The 20,393-nt window shown below is 45.3% G+C and overlaps 1 long non-coding RNA gene across 1 annotated transcript; it reads right to left on the bottom strand.

Annotated features, from left to right (window-relative positions):
- Positions 1-12,944: 12,944 nt before the first annotated feature.
- LOC113628309 (uncharacterized) lies at positions 12,945-17,004 on the bottom strand. Its single transcript, XR_003435981.1, has 3 exons — positions 14,711-17,004; positions 14,646-14,648; positions 12,945-13,258 (listed from the first exon to the last, which is right to left on the bottom strand). It is a non-coding gene; the product is annotated as an uncharacterized LOC113628309 (long non-coding RNA).
- Positions 17,005-20,393: the final 3,389 nt, after the last annotated feature.

Genomic DNA, 20,393 nt, shown 5'->3' with positions numbered 1-20,393 from the left:
ATTTTTGCCAGCGTTTCTAGGGTGTGTGAAAGCAATCACCAGCTCCGTGGGCTCAAGGAGAACTTCAGCAGGTAGAGCGGGAAGAGCTGGTGACCGTCCACCTCCCTTTTTAAACTAAGGCAACAGGACAGATTCATCTTTTCCAGGATCCCTGCACTTTCCCTGCCCCAGGTATAGTGCGATTTGTCATATAAAACATTGTACTTCCGCTCATCTACAGCCCTTGACCAACACAATCCGTTGTCCTGGCAAAGCAGTGCAATAGGTAGGCACCGTGCGTCAATATCCCACCTTACCCCAGGATGCTGAGGAGTGTTGAAATCACTTGCCCAAGGCCACAGAGAAAGCTTGAGGCAGACCCAGAAAGAGACCCCAGGTTTCTTTCCACACATTCACGGAGAAAGCTCTCAAACTCTTCCGTTCAGCGGCAACGTTCAACTCTTCCACCCAATAATTAAGTTTGTGACAGCGATGACAACACATCTTGCTGAGGTCTTCTTGCTTCTTGTATTAATACTTGGACCCACAACAACAAGTACTGATAATTATAGATGTTGTTTCTGTTTTAATGCTTTGGGGAGGCAGGAGTATTCTAGTTTAGAGTAGGGCTTTCTGAAAATGGTTCTGATTGAAAGGTAAGTTTAGGAAGAGCCAGAGGAAATCAGATGTTGCTGGGATGTAGGTTCAGATCCTGATTCTACCATTTACTAGTGCCTTAGGCATGGCATTCAATCTCCTAGCCTCAGTTTCATCTGCTGAAAAGTGGGACTGATGATTATGAAGATTAAATAATGAGGATTAAAAAAATAATGTATTAAGACACTTAGTACATGCTGCCACATGGGAGTGTGTAGTTTAGTAAAGTCCAGTTACCATAATATAGGTGAAGGGTAACAAAGTCAGGACCAGACAGCAAAGGAGGATGCTGAGGAGAAAGGGAGAACCGGGGGGTGGGGGGGTGGCGGAGCCCAAGACTCAGAGAAATTGCTAGACGTGATACAGCTGTTCAGTATCTGGACCAGGGCTCATGAATCTCAGGCCTGTACTCACTTCACTTTAATTCGATTCCACACGCAGTTAGAGAAGAACGTCCATGGGGAAAGCAGAATTTTTAAAGTGAGTAAGAAAAATATAGATTTTAGAATAAGATAGCTGCTCCAATAACTGTAATTCAAGACATTAAATATTAAGCGCCAGCAAAGTGTTTACAGCAGTACTGAGGAGGGAAGCCTGCCTCCACGAAAGAGGAGCATCCCAGTACCCCTGGACCACTTTACTTAACATCAATTCCTTCCACTCTTCAATAGTTAATAAGGGGTTAGACAGTTTTTCAAAAATATGATCATAAGATTAATAATTATAATGTCTAACTAACTAGGTAAAGCCTTTAAGCTTTATTTAAATCTACCTAGTTTATCTAGATACAGTGATTCCCTTTACATTAATAACTGATGGGGCTTCCCTGGTGGCGCAGTGGTTGAGAGTCTGCCTGCCGATGCAGGGGACATGAGTTCATGCCCCGGTCCGGGAAGATCCCACATGCCGCGGAGCGGCTGGGCCCATGAGCCATGGCCGCTGAGCCTGCGTGTCTGGAGCCTGTGCTCCGCAACAGGAGAGGCCACAACAGTGAGAGGCCCTAGTACCGTGAAAAAAAAAAATAAAAAATAACTGATGGAAAACTAATGCTGTGTTAATTTAAGACACCAGACACTTTGGTGTCTTGGGTCAAATTCATAAAATTTCCTCACAAATAATGAATCTGTTTTCACTAATATGCTCACCTAACACCTAACCATAAAGGTGCATTAGGGCCAGGCTACCTTCACATCTACAAAGTGTTCAGCTTGACCACATTGCTTCTGGCCTGAGATGAGCGTAAAATCGAACCCAGTCCCAGTGAGAAGCAAAATCATCAAAGACAAGGGTCAAATGTTACATAAATATCTTCTGGTGTGTTTATTGTCTTAAATTCTGCATATTTCGAGTAAAACAATTATGGCATCTTATATTGTACTTCTCTTTTATAATTGATTGAGTACATTGGTTTTGAAAACACCAGAGAATCCTGAGAATTAATTAGAATCTAGCTGGGCTTCGTGTCTATTTTGCAAATGGACCACATGGACTATAAACTTAACTATATCCAGCAGCATTCATGTGCACAGTGAAATAAATACACACCCCATGTGTGTAGGAACAGTACTGTATTACCTAGCATCTTACCCTTAAAAGTTTTAATAATTAGGAATAAAGAAAACATTTATAGGAGTTTTTAAAATTCAGTTGTACTTTAGAAATTAAAATTATCACTGACATGTTTCACACACATATTGAATGCCCACTCAATATTATACTTAAGACCATGTTAACAATCTTGTATGCCTAGCCTCACACAAGTTTAGTCTAATAGGAGAATTGGATCAGTATTCACCAAATAATTATTGTCCACCTATTTTATACCAAGCACTGCACTGCAGGCTGGATAGTAAGTTCCTCCTTCAAGAGGTGCCCAGTCTGGAAAAAGTTTCAGACATGAATGGTCAGCCACTAGAGTATAATAGGTGCTAGACATCAGGAATGGTGGTGGTACCCAGAGGAAGTGCTCACTCCTGGAAGAGAGGAAAGAGAAGGAGGTGGAAGCAGGCCATCTAGAGCGAAGCTGTCCAAGAGAAACATCAAGAGAACCACATTTGTAACTTTAAGTCTTCTAGTAGCCAGCCACAGATGAAGTTAACTTTAATAATATATTTAATTCAAGCCAGTATATCCTATTATCATTTCAACATATAATCAAGTTTTTAAAAATACTAATGAATATTTTCCTTGCAGGACATTTGGTCCTGTCCAAAACATCCATGAGCATATTTGGTCCATGCCAACTGGTTTTGGAAAGGACCAAATATCAAGGACCTTTTGGCATGGACCAGATGTCTCCATGGATGTTTTGGACAGGACCAAAAATGACCAAATATCGAGAACCTTTTGGCATAGACCGAATGTCTTATGGAAGTTTTGGACAGAACCAAATGTCTGCTAACCAACATTTTTCATACTTTTTTTGCCTACTAATTCTTCATGACCCCATGTGTAGTTTAGATGAACAGCATGTCTCACTCTGAACCTGCCCTCCATATGCATTCACTCATGCATTCACTCGTTCGGCAAACACTGAATAACCAGCACATGTCTGACCTTGTGAGAGCTCAGTGGCTACATGTGGCTCTTGGCTGCCATATTGGACGGCGCAGCTCTGGAGGATGGGACTGCCAATGGCTGGAAGCCACATGCACTGTCGAGAAACTTACTCACAGGTGGACTGAGCTCTCTGAGGGCAGAGGTGGTATAACTCACAGCACTTCCCCAGAATTGTTCTCCCAAGGCTGGACGCACGCTAGTTACTCAGTAAGTGTTTGATGAATGAGTGAATAAATACAGAGGGATGGGGGAAAGATGGTTCTTGACATAGATATGAATCTTGTAATAGTATAGCTGTGCTTAGGGTAAAAGGCAGATTGAGAAAAATAAGAACAGCACTTAGGCTCCACAGAGCTTCTCTGTTGTGCAACATTAAACATAAGTCTAGGGCTTCCCTGGTGGCGCAGTGGTTGAGGGTCCGCCTGCCGATGCAGGGGGCGCGGGTTCATGCCCCGGTCTGGGAGGATCCCACGTGCCGCGGAGCGGCTGGGCCCGTGGGCCATGGCCGCTGAGCCTGCGCGTCCGGAGCCTATGCTCCGCAACGGGAGAGGTCACAACAGTGAGAGGCCCGCGTATCGCAACAAAAATAAATAAATAAATAAGTAAAATTTTAAAAAAATTAAAAAAACATAAGTCTAAAAACAGTGGTTTTTCTATGGAAGCTTGAGCTCATATAAATTGTATGGGTGAGAGTAACAGCCAATGAAAGAAAGGGGAAAAAAGAGGAAAGGAAAAGAGAGAGGAGGAGCCTTAATAATCCCCCTAGGGCTTCCCTGGTGGCGCTGTGGTTGAGAGTCCGCCTGCCGATGAAGGGGACACGGGTTCGTGCCCCGGTCCGGGAAGATCCCACATGCCGCGGAGCGGCTGGGCCCGTGAGCCATGGCCGTCGAGCCTGCGCGCCTGGAGCCTGTGCTCCACAACGGGAGAGGCCACAGCAGTGAGAGGCCTGTGTATCGCAAAAAAAAAAATAATAATCCCCCTAACCTACTGAAAACTGTCATCAGTCATGAAAAGTACTCAGAATGACCTGGTTCAAAACAGAAGAAAATTGCACAGGACAGGGTGGGCCCACTTTCAAGGCTGGTGAGATCCATAAGGCACCTGACTCACCAGCTTGTGACTTCAGATGGGGTGGTATTGACTTTCATGTCCCAACCATGTGCCTCCAAGCCCTCACCTTCAAAATACTCCAGATGACCCTCAACCAGTCCACCAGCTACAGTCACCAAAGTATCCACCACATTCTTGCGGTCCTATTCCAGCCCCTAGCAATGCCTGGAAGCTGTGTCAGCACTGTCCTGCTTGGAAAAGCTGGAGTCCAGGCTGAGATCACCACTTCAGTATGCCCCCGTGTCACCCAACCACGGAGTGCAGTGAGAGGCCCGGGTTCCTTGCAGAAAGCCATCACCTGCATCCTTCCATCCATCCGTCCAACATCATGATCCACCCGGCAGAGCCCAGGTCCCTAGTCAAATGCCTCTCCCCCTCCTAGGCTCCAAAGCCTAAGAACGAGGGAACTCGTTCAAGTTCTCGAAGGCCAGCCCAGCAGGGCACAGAGCAGGGTGAAGACAGCACAGTTGGTGATGTTGAAACCCAACTATTGGAGACAAATCTGCAGGAGGGTCAAGCAAAGCAGTCTGAGCCACTTACTTCCTAGTGGCCACTTGACCCAAGGCAGATCGGAGCGGCCGGTGGTGTGGAGAGGTGTTTCCACCTGAAGTTCTTTCAGCTGAATCTTTGAGGGCAAAGTTCAGGGTCAAGGTCTCCGGCGAGGCCTAGAGTGCCCTCCTTCTATGTTGGGGGAAACCAGAGGCGTAGGTAGTGAAATGCCTAGTCTGAATCGGGATTTGTAGCTGGGTAGACCATTCTGCCTCCTCTCCAAGGTGGGCCTGGTTCTATTAGAGGCATAAAGTACTTGGGTCATTTTTTGTGACCCAAGTTTCTAAAAAAACTTTGAGAAAATGAAGTGGGAATGGGAGCAGATCAAGGCAGTGATTTTAATCATTTTTTAAGAAGAGAAATTCTCCTCACCCAGAGGACACTTAACCTTTGATGATTAAAAGGAAAAGGATGAAATAAATTCACATAAAGCTTCACACCAAGGCATAGATAAATCTAGCTCTAAAGGACTTCGGTCAAGGGATATGAATCGGCTTTAAAAGACTTTTTAGCAAATGTGGCTGAGCAGTTTCATTCAGTAAAGAGAAAAAATGCACTGTGGTTGATAATTGGAACAATATACTTTTTCTTGACCTTGTCAAGATTAAATGCCTGAAATTCTCAAATCCTGAAACAATAAGGCTGCGTGATGGAGAAGCTTTAACTGCATCAGTGTTTTGGAATTAAACAACTATGTGGGGCCTTCTCAGAGGGCCTCTGAGTGGTGGATACCAGCCTGAGACCCACCCAGGGGCCCCCAACCCCATCCAGCTGAGGGAGGGACATCCTCCTCCCTCAGAGCCAGACCTGCTCATGTCAGAAGGAGGTGAGTGGCAGTGAGGCTGCTCTTTGATGAAATCCGGTGCCCAGGCCCTGGCGTTCTGTGCAGTAATTCAGGTGTGCTGGACCAGCGCGCCCAGCCCTGCTGCTCCTCTGTCCCTGACGTTAGATGGCTGACTCATCCTCCCCTCCTCTGTCAGGTTACTCTGTTAAGCTAGGGGTTCAATTTCAAAAGCTCGCTCTGTGCTGTGGAATGTCATCTGCTCAGCCTCTCAGCAGAGGCTACACACTTGTTCCAGATGGGGAGGTTCCCCCGGGGGAGCACGATGCAGTGGGTCCCATCCTGGACCCAGAACCCACAGAAGGAAGTAGTCTCTGTGCTGACAAAACAACATCGTATGTGTTTTGTCAGCCAGGCCCTGTCGTTTCCCTGTTTGGAGCCCACAATGCCCTCCATTTCACGCACAGGCAAAACCGAAGTCCTGACGGTGATTTCCAAGGTCTCCATGACCCACCCAGCATCCCCGAAGCTCTTCTACTCCTTCCCTGTCCACTCTGCCCCGTGGGCCTTGTTGATCCTTAACCTGGCTGAGACCCCCCCTTCCTCTGGGCCTTCACACTTGCTGTTCCCTCGTCTAGAACGCCCTTCGCCCCAGGATCTGCTTGGTTTCCTCCCTCACATCCTAAGGGCCTCTGCCCATTGTCACTGTTACATTTCCTGACCCCCGACATGGAATAACAATAGCTCTCCCCTGTCCCTCTCTGTCCCCGCTGCCTTATTTTTCTCCATCTGACACATTACACAGTTACCTGTTTATTAATTCACTGCCTGTCTCTTCCAAAGGAATGTAATCTTCATTCAAGCAGAAACTCTTCACATCTGCGGTAGTGCTCAGTCCATACAGATGCTCAAGATGGTTTGTTAAATACCTCAGTCACTAATGACCAGCAAGACACTTGTCACCTGGTGGCTCTGTGGCATCATCTTCACTTCAGAGTTCAGCCTTGAGAGGGTCATGATGGTTCCTAAGTTGCTGTTATTTTGAAAAGAGTAGATGCTCACTGTGGGCTGGGTACCACAGGTGGACACACCAGCTGAGTGGGTCTGGCTCTCCCTGGCAGAGGAGGCGCGTCCTTGTGAAAGCACAGCTGTGCATCGATCCACAGGCCAATCTGACCAACCACCTGTTTGCGTGGCCTGTGACCTAAGAATGGTTCTTTCACTTTTCAGTGTTTGAGAAAAAAAAGATCAACACAAGAATAATATTTTGTAATGTGAAAATTAAATGAAATCAAATGTCATTGCCCATAAATAAAGATGTATTGGAACTCAGGCACGCTCACTCACTGCATATTATCTATGGCTTTTGTGCTCCATCAGCAGAGGTGAGCCGTTGCAACAGAGACCATATGGCCCAGAAAATCTTAAATATTTACTATCTGGCTACTTACAGGAGAAGTTTGCTGACTGTGGTTTAAAGCAATGCATGGTGATCAGAAGATGGGAGACAGTGTAGAATAGAAGGAATGCTTGGCTGGAAGCAAGAGATAGGACTTCTCCTTCCACGTTTGCCTCTCATTCTTCTGGGACCTTGACAAGCTAATCTCTCAGAGCGTCCATGTCCTAATCTATTGTGGCAGATGCACTATGAGGCAACCCCAGTGAATTACACCCTGTATAATCCCTTCCCCATGCATGGGGGCAGAACCTGTGACTTGCTTCTGATCAACAGACTTCGGCAAACCTTATGGGATGCCACGCCAATGATGACATTCCATCCTATAAGACTCCACCCAGCACACTCAAGGGGGACTCTCCTGCTATGCTGCCCATGCTGTGAACGGCCCATGGAGAGGGCCATCTGGCCGGGAGCTGGGGGTGCCCTCAGAGCCAAGGTCTCCATCATACAGCCACTGAGAAGTGAATTCTGCCAACAACAAATGAGCTTGGGGACTTCCCTGGTGGTCCAGTGGTAAAGAATCCGCCTTCCAATGCAGGGGACGTGGGTTCGATCCCTAGTTGGGGGACAAAGATCCCACGTGCCACGGGGCAACTAAGCCCGTGTGCCACAACTACAGAGCCCACACGGTCTGGAGCCACAGCTAGAGAGAGCAAACCTGCACACCACAACTAGAGAGAAGCCAGCACGCTGCAACAAAAGATCCCGCATGCCCCAACTAAGACCCAATGCAGCCAAAAAGATAAAGAAAATAATTTTTTTTTAATGAGCTTGGAAGCAGTTTCTTCCCTAATTGAGCCTCCAGATGAGACCATAGCCCAGCTGACACCTTGAAAGCAGCCTGTGAGAGCTTGAGCAGAGGACCCAGCTCAGCCATGACCAGACCCCTGACCCACAGAAACTGTAAGTTAATAAATATGTGTTGTTTTAAGCCACTAAGCTTGTAACAATTTGTCACCTAACAATAGAAAACTAATACATCTACACAAGAAGTTCTTTGAATTTTATTTTAAATTACCTTGAAATTCTAAGTTTCTCCTTAAGAGCTTAGCCTGATGCTAAGAATCACCTAGGATGCTAAGTAATGTACAGGTTCCCATGGCTTTTCCTTTGACATTCTTGCTTTGGACATGCTAGGGGCTGATACAATCTGTGTGTGTGTGTGTGTGTGTGTGAGAGAGAGAGAGAGAGCATGCATGCGTGTGCACACATGCATGCACAGCCTCCTTTTGCTGCCCTGGGTCTCTTCTCAGCTCAGAGATAGCATGGAGACATTCCCGCCTGCACCCTAAGGGTGGCTCCCATGTAATCCACGAAGGGGGTCCCACTGAGGAGGAGCAGGGAGGCAAGATGACACAAGGCTTCGGGCAAAGCAGTGATGAGCAGACAGTCCCTGTGGAAGTGGAGGATTCTTGGAAGTGAGTGGCTAGAGATAAAGGGTGAAAGGTGTGTTGGGGGACCCAGTAATGGATGGCCTTTTATTCAGCAGTCAGTGAGGAGTTTTTGAAGGATCTGGAGTACCAGTGTGGGTTGCGGAAAGGAGTCAGATCAGCTGGGATGGCCTCCCTGCCTCAGCATCCTAGCAAAATGGTAACAAGCGGTGATTCCGGGGGACAGTGCCCTCCCCTGCAGTTAGGACTTAGGATAACACCTCACCCTGAGTGGACAGCATCTCCCTGGGCAGCTGCCTGGGCCTGGGCTCCCTCTGCTACCCTCCCAGGCACGACCACTCAATGACTCGTGGTCACTGCCTCTGGAGTGTCTCCACCGCACCCCTGCAGCTCACCCCTACTGCCCTCCCCTAAAACTGCCCAGAGTCCGATAAGTGGGGATGTGTAGGCTGAAGCAGCTAGTTTTCCCCAGGGCCTGCACCCTCTCCTCTTTCTCAACGTGACTGGGTCACAGCCCAGGGTCCTGGTGCCTCCCTTGGCCATCTCCCTCCCTCTCCTGACACCCAGCTTCCCTTCTCCCACTTCTGACACCCAGATTTCATGTGCTCCAGAGATGTCCTTTTGTGAAAAATTTATTCATTCACTCATTCAACTTTTATTGGGAAATCAGTATTTTGCCAAGCACTGTGCTAAACGATGGTGATAAAAGGTAAGAAGTAATCTCAACCCTCAAGGATGTCCTTCTTCTTGAGAGGGAGAGAGCCGGAGATTGATGATATAAACAGGCCATTATAACACGGTGTGTAGTTTGCCACGGGAACACAAAGGCTGAAGCCTCAGTGGCCAGAGATGGTCAGACAAAGCTTCCAGAAAAGGGTAATTTTTAAAATGGATGATCGGCAGTGAGTGAGCCACACAGGAAATTAAATGTCTGAACCAAGGGGGGAGGTCCAATCCATGCAAATGGATTATGGAACAGATCTGAGTTCCTTTAGGAGAGAAACGAAAAGACTTTAAAATAACCAAGTATGGAATAAAATGAGATGGAGAAATCAAAGAAAACTGAACTCTGAGACTGTGATCCTGGAAAAATGATGGAGTCATTGATAGGCATGGAATTCAGCAAGAATACCACTTTGAAGGTGGGGGGAAGTGAGGGGTTAAACACATAGAGATTCCAGTGTTTAGAGAGGCAAGTGGAATATAGTTCGGAAAAGTACTGTCAATGCAGGCTGCATCAACATGGCTTTATTGTGTCATGTCCGCCAGGGGACCACGTGCCCTCCATGGGGAATGGGCTGGGAGAATGCTTCCTGACAACTAAATATCCTTCCATGGCAGCACTTGTTGTTATGAAATGGGAGGAATATGGGACTTACAGCCAGAAGACTTGAATTTGAGCCTTATCATCACTAGCAGTGCTGTTGGCCAAGCGCAGTAACCAACCATTATGACTGTTTCTGTTTCTACATCTGCACAATGTGAATAATTCAAATACACATCTCCAGGGTTGCTGTAACAATCAAATGAGATCATTAAAATGAAAATTTGGAAAATGGAATGCCGTCTACAACTGTTAGCTATGACGATTGGTATTTTGTTTTTCAGCTTGCTCTCTTTCTCGCCATATTTTTTTTTCACTCGTGGAGATGATTTTTTCCTCCTAATATTTTAGATGGGCACATTCATCATCATGGCTTTTCTGAGGACAAAAGTCACCATGCTCTGCTTCCATAATTCAAACATAATGGAAATAGATAAGAGAAAAAGAGAACAACTTCCTGTCCCCACCCCCTAGAGATAACCAGGGCTGGTGTGTCCACTTCCCGGACATCTTACGTTGTTTATGAAACCGGTCTTTCCATGAAGCACAACAAAGGGGTGTGAGAGAAACGTCAGTGTATTTTTGTTTCCCTCTAGCCCTTTAAAGTTGATTCAGTGGGGAAATCTTCCCCTGCCACTGGCTAAACACTTGACAGGCCCCTCAATTTTCTTGTTCAGTTCTTAGGAACTAGACTATTGTACAATCACAAAACACAGTAGCAAATCAGAAACTAGGTATCCAGTCCAAGACTTTATTCATCAATTCAGGCTCCGTTAGAAGGAGAGACTTCCTTCCCTGCAAGTGATGATCTGGTTTTCTTACTTCTCTCCTCTTCCCTGCTTGCCGGCTTGGTCAAGTCAAGTGTGGCGAAGACAGGTGAGGGGAGACTCGGACCTCCTTACTCAGCTGCTGGCTGCCACTCTGGGCAGACAAATGCTTCGAGCTGACATCTCCTTTCCAGGGTGTTTTGGGGCCATCTTGGGGGTCCCCTGCTTGGCCCCCAGGCCTGGGGGATGCCTCTTCTTCAACTGGATCCTACCCAGTTCAGTCCTCAGGTCTCAGGATCCACTCCTCACTCAGACTCTCTCTGATGGAGGCCTTGGCCCTCCCCAGCCGTCTTTCTGGACTTAGATAGACTTTAAGTGGCTGCAGACTGGCTCTCTCTCCCTCTTGGCCCAGGATCTAGAAGAAATAGTCATGCATTCCGTGTCCATACACACGGATCCATGGGAGCGTGGCTGCTTCTCAAACGCAGCCAGCCACTCTCTGCCCTGCCACAAGCCACTTTTGCGTTGTCAGGCGTGAATCAGGCACCAATCCGTGGGGGCGTTCCCCAACTCCGAGAGACACAAACCCAGCTCTACAAGTGTCTGTAGAATCCCATCCTCTCTGGGCTCCAGATGAAGGGCCAAGCACTTCCTGGTCCCTGGCCCTCAGTAGCAGAACTCCTCAAATACATTTCCTCCCAATGTATCTCCACTTGCTTATATTCTCAAAATGGGCGACAGAATTCAAGGGTCCCAGAACCAGTTTTCAACATTTACTTTGAAGATTCCCCCAGGGTGACCTGTGTCATACCCCACGTGGTATCTGACATCTATCCTACCGTGTCAATTCTACTGAATCTTCAATTTTAACATCCAGTTCCATGAACTAATATATATGTCAATACAAATATTTTAACAAAATGTTCTATTATGGATACAGTTTTGCAAGTTTTTGTTCACTTAATATATCTCGGGCAGATTTTCGTGTCAGTACAGGTAGATGCGTCTCATTAACATAGGTTATTATAGTGTACAGACGTAAAGGGATTCCACTGTGGTTTAAGACAGTACTCTGGAGAGGATGGTCATCTAACCTCCGTACAGGCCTTGGCAAAGCAGTGGAGGTGGCAGCTCTGGGCCTGAGCTGGGTGGCAGTGATTCAGTGGGTGAGTGATGGAAGGGAAGATTGGAGAGAGCGTGACAGCTTTCCCTGAAGGGCTGTAATTCGAGCAGCTGCTGCACAGAGCTACGCTTTGGTCCCTGGGGTGTGCTGAGAATTTCAGTTATGGGATGGGGGCTAAAGGTGCAATCCTCCTACCTTTTCTCAGGGCCTAAATCCATTTCCTCATTGTTTAATAGCCCAAATGCCTCTTGGAGAAGCACTTTGACGCTCCAGGCCCTTCCAGGCTTCCTCTCTTTCTGCCATTGCTTGGGGTCAGGGGAAAGAGTGGTTGGGTAGGAAATGTTAGTAAGTGGGGTTAATTGAATTGGGGTTGAAGCAGGAGGGAGGATGTTATTCTAGAGACATGTGGAACATCAAGAGACCTGAATGGGATGAAGTGGGAAAGGAAGTTAAGAGCAAATACTTCAAATCCTTCTAATTCTTTTCACTCTTTGGATGGGCAAATCAGGATGTTTTCATCTTAGCTCCAGAATTACATAGCTTAGAGAAACAACCACCAAAACAGGCCGCTAATGGAGCTCCAGGCACAACCACTATGATGTCTCTTTCTGCTCAGTGGCCACGTCTCCATGGCCGTCCAGGTCACCGAGGTCCTAAGTTGTTAACGATCTGACTGTCTGAGGTGGTAAACATCCGGTGCAGATGTGCCCAGAGCGAAACTGCAATCTCATGACATAGGTGGGTTTTCATGGAAACGATGTGGGACAGCCACCCCCGTCACAGCCAGCGCCGCGGACCAGGGCAGGTCCACTCAGGTTAGACTGCTGAAGACAGAAGAAAGCCCCCAAGGGTGATGAGGACAGGGCTTCAGAAAAAAACTGGTTGGAACATCAAAGGATTAAGAAGCGCCCTTGGAAAACTGACGAAGCTCGGGGATGTTTTGTAGAAACAGTTCTTTTCACGGTCAGACTGTAAAATCAGCCGTGAAGCAAAGGATGCTGGATTGTACGGTTGTGTCAGAAAATTCACCCCCTCCCCAAATAAATAATTCATTGGTTTATTCTAAGACTTAGTTCACATTATAATGTGACCTAATCTAAACCTTCTTAATATAAATTTTTAATTAAAAAATTTTTTGGGGCCACACCATGCGGCATGCGGGATCTTAGTTCCCCAACCACGGATCGAACCTGCTCCCCCTGCAGTGGAAGCATGGAGTCCTAACCACTGGACCGCCAGGGAAGTCCTTAAATTTTTAAAAATTTAGAGTTTTTCATGTTATCTACTTTCATTTTTCTAGTTAAGTCCCAATCAAAAACTTTTTTTAATTTAATTAACACGAAATTTCATTCCCTATTGGAAGTAGATTCTGTTTAAGTAGCTTTTCATGCTCAGATAATGAGGGCCCTTCTATGGCATACATACACAACAAAAAGCAGATTTTCAAAGTTTAGCAATCAATCGACCATTCCCCAGGTTGATGTTAAAAATGGAAGAAAGGCTTTTTCGATCAAGGGTCCAATCCAATAAAGTTCTCATTCCCTGGAGCTCTTCATGACCTAGATAGGAGGAAACTCAGTAAGAGTCTGAGCTTTCCACAAACACTTGCCATCAACCAGACAAGCAGTTCCACTACTGAACACATTTTCTGCATACCAAGCTCTTAGAGAATTATAAAGGAGATATAAGGCAGTGAAAAACACAATTCTTGATCTCCAGAAGATTGCAGTACAAACACACACATTTATTTATGAACTCGAAATAAGAAGCCTTTGGAAAATATAAATAACCTTAAACACTGCTTGCTAGAACTTGTCCTGAACAGGTCATATTTATTCCCACGGGACTTTTTGTTTTCAGGCAATGGCTGGTATGCGAAAATAGCTCTTGCATTAACAGTGGTAACCATTTCGGTCCTGGGAGAGAAAACGTAACCATTTCAAATGGGAAAAAATGGAGCAGCTTCTAAATAGAACCATGAGACAGGTTCCCAGCATCTTGGCGATCATCATACATCTTGTTCTGTGGTAGCAGCACCTCAGGGCCTGTGGGGTTTGGGGAAGCACAAGGGTGGAGAGCCGTGGGGAGGGGGGCTTGCAAAACCCAGATCTGAGCATCATTGGGCAATCAGAGCACCTGGGCATTAACAAGTCTGGATTCGGATCCTAGATCTGTCACCTATTCATCACCTGTCACCTATTCATCGCAAGCCAATGAAACTCTCTTGAGACTCAACTTCTTCGCTTGTAAACATTTCTAAAAAAATAATAAATTTTTCATCTGGGTGTTGTCAGAATGATAAAGTAAAGAAAGTGGCAGAGTCTCTGACTTATAGAAGGTGCACGATAAAAACAGTTCTTACCTCACCATTGTCATTATCGTTATTAATATTTATTTTATAGTACAGAGTTAGGGGGAATGCCTTTGATTTTTTTCAAAATAAATTTTTAGTCACACTCTTGTTGACAATAATCCAAATTCTATGTTCCTTATCTCCTCTTGTCTTGAGATCTTTAGTCCCCAAAATTTTCATCGGTATTTCCCCCTGTATTAAATCATTCCCATTAGCACACAAGTTCCAGAATCTCACACCTGGAACAAAAAACAAAACCCCCAGCATCTTCCTTTGTCCCTCCCATCTCCCTCCAGAAAGTGCTCCCATTTCTCTGCTGCTCTTTATTTTTTTAACTTTATTTTTTATTTTCTACTTTATTTATTTAGGTTGCGCCGGGTCTTAGCTGTGGCACGTGAACTTTTAGTTGCGGCATGCATGTGGGATCTAGTTCCCTGACCAGGGATCGAACCCGCGGCCTCTACACTGGAAGAACGGAGTCTTAACCACTGCGCCACCAGGGCAGTCCCTCTCTGCTGCTCTTTAGAGCAAGACTTTGCGAAGGCCTGGTTTGGTACAGCCACCCTCACCCTCACTCCCATTTTCCCTTAAACCTTCTTGAATCATGTTCCTGTCTCCACAATTCCACTGAGATCCCTCCGGTCAAGGTCACACACACCTTCGTTTCCCCATCCAACGGTCTTCTCTTACTTGACCCTTCAGCAACACGTGGCACTGTTCCTTCCTCTGGACGCACTTCTCCCAGGGAGCTTCCATGATATCACACACATGGGTCTTTCTCCTGCCTTTCTGGTTGCTCTTTTTTCCTTGACCTTGCCTCGATATCTCAAGCCTGAAGCATCACTAAACTGTGGAGCACAGCAAGGATCAGCCCCACGAGCTTCTCCATCTCTGCTGGCTGCCTAGGTAATCCCCTTCGGCCCGTGGGCTTAAATAGCATTCATGACCTTGACTCTGAGGGAGAGATAGATGGATAGACACAGGGAGGGGCATAGTTTTCCAGCCCCCACCTCTCCTCTGACTCCCAGCCTCCTGTGTCCATCTGCTCATAAGATATTACCTCCCAGATGCAGAAAAGCATCTGAAATCTAAAAAGTACCTGGATGCCCACTGCACTCTCATCCCCCATCTGCTCCTCCTTCAGGATTCTGATTCTCAGTAAGTGGCACTGCCCTCCACCGAGGTGCTCCAGCCACGAACCTGAAAACCACCCAGAGTCCTCCCTCCCCTCCCCTCCACTTGCACAACTACCCTGAACCCGCCCAGTTCTCTCCAGATTCTTTGCAAGCCCTACCATTGGGTGCTGGGGCTACTGCAGCCTCCTAGTCAATGTCCCTGTTTTCACTCTCGCCCTCCCCGCCTCACACACACCTATTCCCCACACAGGAGCCAGGTGATCTTCCCAAAAGTATGAGTCAGATTGTGCCGCTCCTCTTTTGAAAACCCTTACATGACTTTCCACCATCCTTAGAATAAAAGCCTCACTTGATGCAGGAGACTCTGTAACATCTGGTCCCTGCCTCCCCCCACTCCCTGCCTGTATTCCCTCTCACCCGTCCCCTCCAGCCGCCCTGGAGGGGCCTCCCTTCTGCTCCTCTATTCTTCCTCGGGCCTCCGCAACGTCTAATCCCTCCATCTGGAATGCTCTTCCCAGCAATGTTCACGTGTCTGCTTCTCGTCACCAGGTTTCAGCTTGAATGCAGCTCCTCAGACAGGGCTTCCCTGACTGTCCAACCAAAGGAACCCCCTTCATGCTCCATCCCAGAGCCTGTGTTAAGAATTTGCATCACACATACATATCACCATCTGATACTTTCTTGCTTGTCATCTCCTCTTACAAGAATGGGGGCCTCCTGGGAGATGTCCTGACCACCATCTTTGCTGTCCATTACAGAGTCGGCATTTCTAAGTAAGTATTTGTTAAATGAAGGCATCATCTAACAGTCAGTTGTCAAATACCTGCGTAAGGAGACACCCTATGTGCATTATCAGTGGATTTAATCCTGCACTTTCTTTTGGGAAGTGGAAGAGCGGATATTGGTGGCGACATCTGCTTTTCGTGTTAAGGGAAAATACTCTAAAAAATGCAAAGCAATTTTAGTATCAGATATTCCTCTCCCTCCCCTCCTCAGAATTTACACAATATTTCATGACAAAATTTTAAAAACACAAATACCATGAACAACACAGGGGTTTACTGCTTTAGATGATCCTTGATACATTTCCATGAACGGCCTTCTCTGGGGGTGGTCTGTACTCTCCTCCTGCACGCACTTAACAAGCAGCACTGTGTTCCAGGAGCTTACCTATGAGAAGGCGAAGATGAACCTGGTTCTGCCTGCCCTGCAAGAGCTCACAGTCTAGGGAGCAGAGAGACACAAAGACTGGTTGCCAATCAAAGGTGGAACCAGGTGCAGGATGCCTGACGCCCCAGCAGGGACACCCAGCCCTGGCTTCAGGAAGGGATGCCTGTAGCGGGACCAGCAAGGCCACTGCAGGCATGAGCTGGGCAAGGCGGGGTGGGGGGCTGCCAGGCAGAAGGTCAGCAGGGGCAATGGGAACGCTTGGGATTAAAGTACACAGCAGGTGCACCCAAGGAACTCTGCAAATACCAGACAACAGCTCAAACTACTTGTGTTAGTTTGCTCGGGCTGCCACAACCCAAGTACCACGGGCTGGATAGCTTCAACGGCAGAAATGTATATTCTCACAGCTCAGGAAGCCAGAATTCTGAGGTCAAGGCGTGGGCAGGGTTGGTTTCTTTTGAGGCTTCCCTCTCTGGCTTGCCGACGGCCATCTTCTCCCTGTGTCTTCACGTGGTCTTCCCTCTGTGTGCGTCTGAGTCTCAGTCTCTTCTTCTTATGAGGACACCAGTCATACTGGACTAGGGCCCACCCATAAACTACCCCTTTAGAGACCCTGTCTCCACCAGAACCTACTGTAGCACAGGGATCTATGCTCAATATTTTGTAATAACCTGTAAGGGAAAAGAATCTGAAAAAGAACATTTTAAGTATATATATATATATATATATATATATATATATGGATTCAGATATATATATATCTGAATCACTGTGCTGTACATCTGAAACTAACATGACACTGTAAATCAACTAGACTTCAATTTAAAAAAAAGACCCTATCTCCAAATATAGTCACATTCTGAGGTCTGGGGCCTTAGGACTTCAACATATAAATTTTGGGGAAACACGATTCAGCCCATAGTATTAGAGAACAAAGAAGGAAATTTTATTATAAAGACATCAGGATGTCACAAGACAAGGATGCAATGGATCATGGGAAAGTCTCTGTCTCCCTCCCTCTCTCTCTTTCTTCCATCTCTGCTTCTCTCTCTTGTATGCAATTGTACAAACAGAGTTTAAAGAAGAAGAAGAAGAACCGTCTATGTAATTGTTCCCTAAGAAATAGATCCTTCTTAGAAACACTGTTTCTAGTAAGCCCCTTCTCAATGGCTTCCCTTCCTCCTTCTGAATTTCATGTCAACTCCCCGCCTTTCTCCTTTGTTCCACCCAATAAGTACATATTCCTAGGCAATATCTTTAGTTTTGCCTATCTTATTCTTCATAGAAATGAAATTGCATGGTGTATAGTATATGACATGCGTTCCTCAGTGAACATTGTATTATTGGATTCAGGTACATTGATGCATGCTGCTGTAGTCTGTTTTCTGTTGTGTAATTTAGATGACCATTGTATGACTATATTATCACACAGCCACCCTACCAGTTATGACCACTTGGTTGTCCCCAGTATTCTGCTGTTAGGAACGAGGTTGCTGAGGACTTCTTGTACAACTGTCCTGGTACACATGTGCTGGAAACAGTATATATATACCTAGGATATATTTCTTAGCAGTAGAGCTTCCTGGTTGTAGGTTCTGCACATGTGGGATTCACTTGTCACTGCCAAATTAGTTTCCAAAGTGGAAATTTCCATTTCTCCATAGTCTCTCCAGCACTTAGTATTGTTAGACTTTTTAATTTGGAGCCGAGTGTAAAGAGTGTGAAATAGTGTCTAATTGGTGCCTTTAATTTTCCTTGCCTTGTTTGGTAAATGAGATTGTGCACATTTTCTTATATTTATGGACTGACCACTCATGTTTCCTTTTCTATGAAGTACCTTTTCATGACTTTGCCCATTTCCCTATTGGGTTGTTTTGTTTTTTTGTATCTAGTTGTTTTGTTAATTTGTATATTTTGTATATTGATCCTTTGTCAATGGTATGTATTGAAAATGTTCTTTCCCAGTTTTTTTTTTTATTCTCATAAGTTGTCTTACAATGAGCAAACATTTTTATTTTTAATGTATTTGAATTTATCTTTATTTTCCTTCATAGTTCGTGTTTTTTGCATCTTATTTTAAAAATCTATACCTACTCCAAGCTTATAAATACATTCTCCTAATTGTCTTCTAAATTTTTTCATAGTTTTTGCCTTTTGATTTTGTCTTTAAGTCATGTAGAATGAATTATTTATTTATTTTTGGCTGTGTTGGGTCTTCATTGCTGCAAGCGGGCTTTCTCTAGTTGCAGCGAGAGAGGGCTACTCTTCATTGCGGTGCGCAGGTTTCTCATTGCAGTGGCTTCTCTTGTTGTGGAGCACAGGCTCTAGGCGCATGGGCTCAGTAGTTGTGGCTCGCGGGCTCTAGAGCACAGGCTCAGTAGTTGTGGCACATGGGCTTAGTTGCTCCACGGCATGTGGGATCTTCCCAGACCAGGGCTCGAACCCGTGTCCCCTGCATTGGCCAGCAGATTCTTAACCTCTACGCCACCAGGGAAGCCCCTAGAATGGATTTTTAATGTGTGTGGGAGCAATCCAACTTAATTTTTTCCTGTATGTAGAGCCAATTGGTTGGATCAATAGCATTTATTGAATTGCCCACCCTTTTTTCACGAATCTTCAGTGCCTGTCCAGTCATAAATAGAGTTTCCACATTGACATTAGTCTGTTCCATTTGTCTGTCTAGCCTTGTGCCAATACCAACAGTCTTTACTACCACGTAATGGGTCTTATATAACAAGTCAAGACACATCTTCAGGAACCTTTTGACCCTTCTTCACCCTTTGCTCTTCTTCATACATTCTAGGATCATTTTGTCAAGTTCCAGGCAGGGAGGGATCGGGAAGAACTTTTGGGACCTCAATTTAAAATGAATTGATCAATATAGGAACAGTTGATATTAACGCTTTCCATCTATGAATATAATACATCTTTCCACTTATTTTGTCCATCTTTAATGTCAGTCCACAAAGTTCTAAAATGTTTTCATAAAGAGCTTCCTCATTTTGGAATATTTCTCCCTTGCTCCTTTATACTTTTGCTGCTACTGTAAATGGTATCTTTTTTAAAAATTATATACTTTGTAACTACTTTTGCTGGTGTATAAAAATGCAATTGTCATTTGTGCATTGATTTTGTATTCAGCAGCCTAGCCAAACTCTTACTGATTTTCATAATTTTTCTATATAGTCTTTTGGGTTTTCTATGTAGACAAGCATATCATCAATAAATAATAAGAGGTTTATTTCTTCCTTTCTAATCTTCGAATGGTGGACAAAGATGAAAAATACTTTGCAGTTATAATCAGAAAGCCTTGAGATTTGTTGGGTTGAAAGGGTGAGAAAAAGGGAAGAATCAAGAATATTTCCCCACTCAGATTCTATAGATTCTGTATGGTGGCAAATGGTGTCCCTATCTGAAAGTCTGCAAAAGGAAAAACACCTTAAATTAATTTAAAACAAATAATATACACAGATGGGTAAATTAAACTTGTTTTAACCTGTATAGAATGGCATCATGTCCTTAGCTTTTATCATCACCAGCTTTGCTGAATGACGGTGATAGAGTCATGGCTATATTATGTGATCGCAAAGTACAGTATCTATAAAGTGTGACCATGTAGATTCATTTTCTAAGGAGTTTTGGAAAATAAATGAGCAATATTATTGTCACCTCATTACCATGGGGTCTCCTTTTAAAACAACTGCATCACTTCAGTCAGCTTTAAAATTGTGCATTATGGTGCTGTAATATAATCCCTCTTGAGGTTATACATATTTGGAGGTATTTATTTTCAATGATCAAAAATCCCCCCAAGAAAAGCTGAAAGGTGGCTGGGGGCTGGGAGAGGGGATGAACCTTAGGTCAGTGAATATGTGCTATGGGGAGGTGCTGGGATGGCCCTTCCGAGGACCCTGGGGATGTGGAGGAGAAGAGATCTCAGCAGATACTTGGAAATGTTCCTTAGAGGAGGGCATGATTTGTTGAATTAATTGGGGGAAATGCAGAAGAGGAACACGGTTTTTCCCCATAAAAATT

Source organism: Aethalodelphis obliquidens, unplaced genomic scaffold (genome assembly GCF_003676395.1).
Source record: "Aethalodelphis obliquidens isolate GAN/ISIS:26980383/991018 unplaced genomic scaffold, ASM367639v1 scaffold23, whole genome shotgun sequence".
In the NCBI taxonomy this organism is placed as follows: Eukaryota; Metazoa; Chordata; class Mammalia; order Artiodactyla; family Delphinidae; genus Aethalodelphis; species Aethalodelphis obliquidens.
This window is presented reverse-complemented; position numbering and strand designations above follow the sequence as displayed.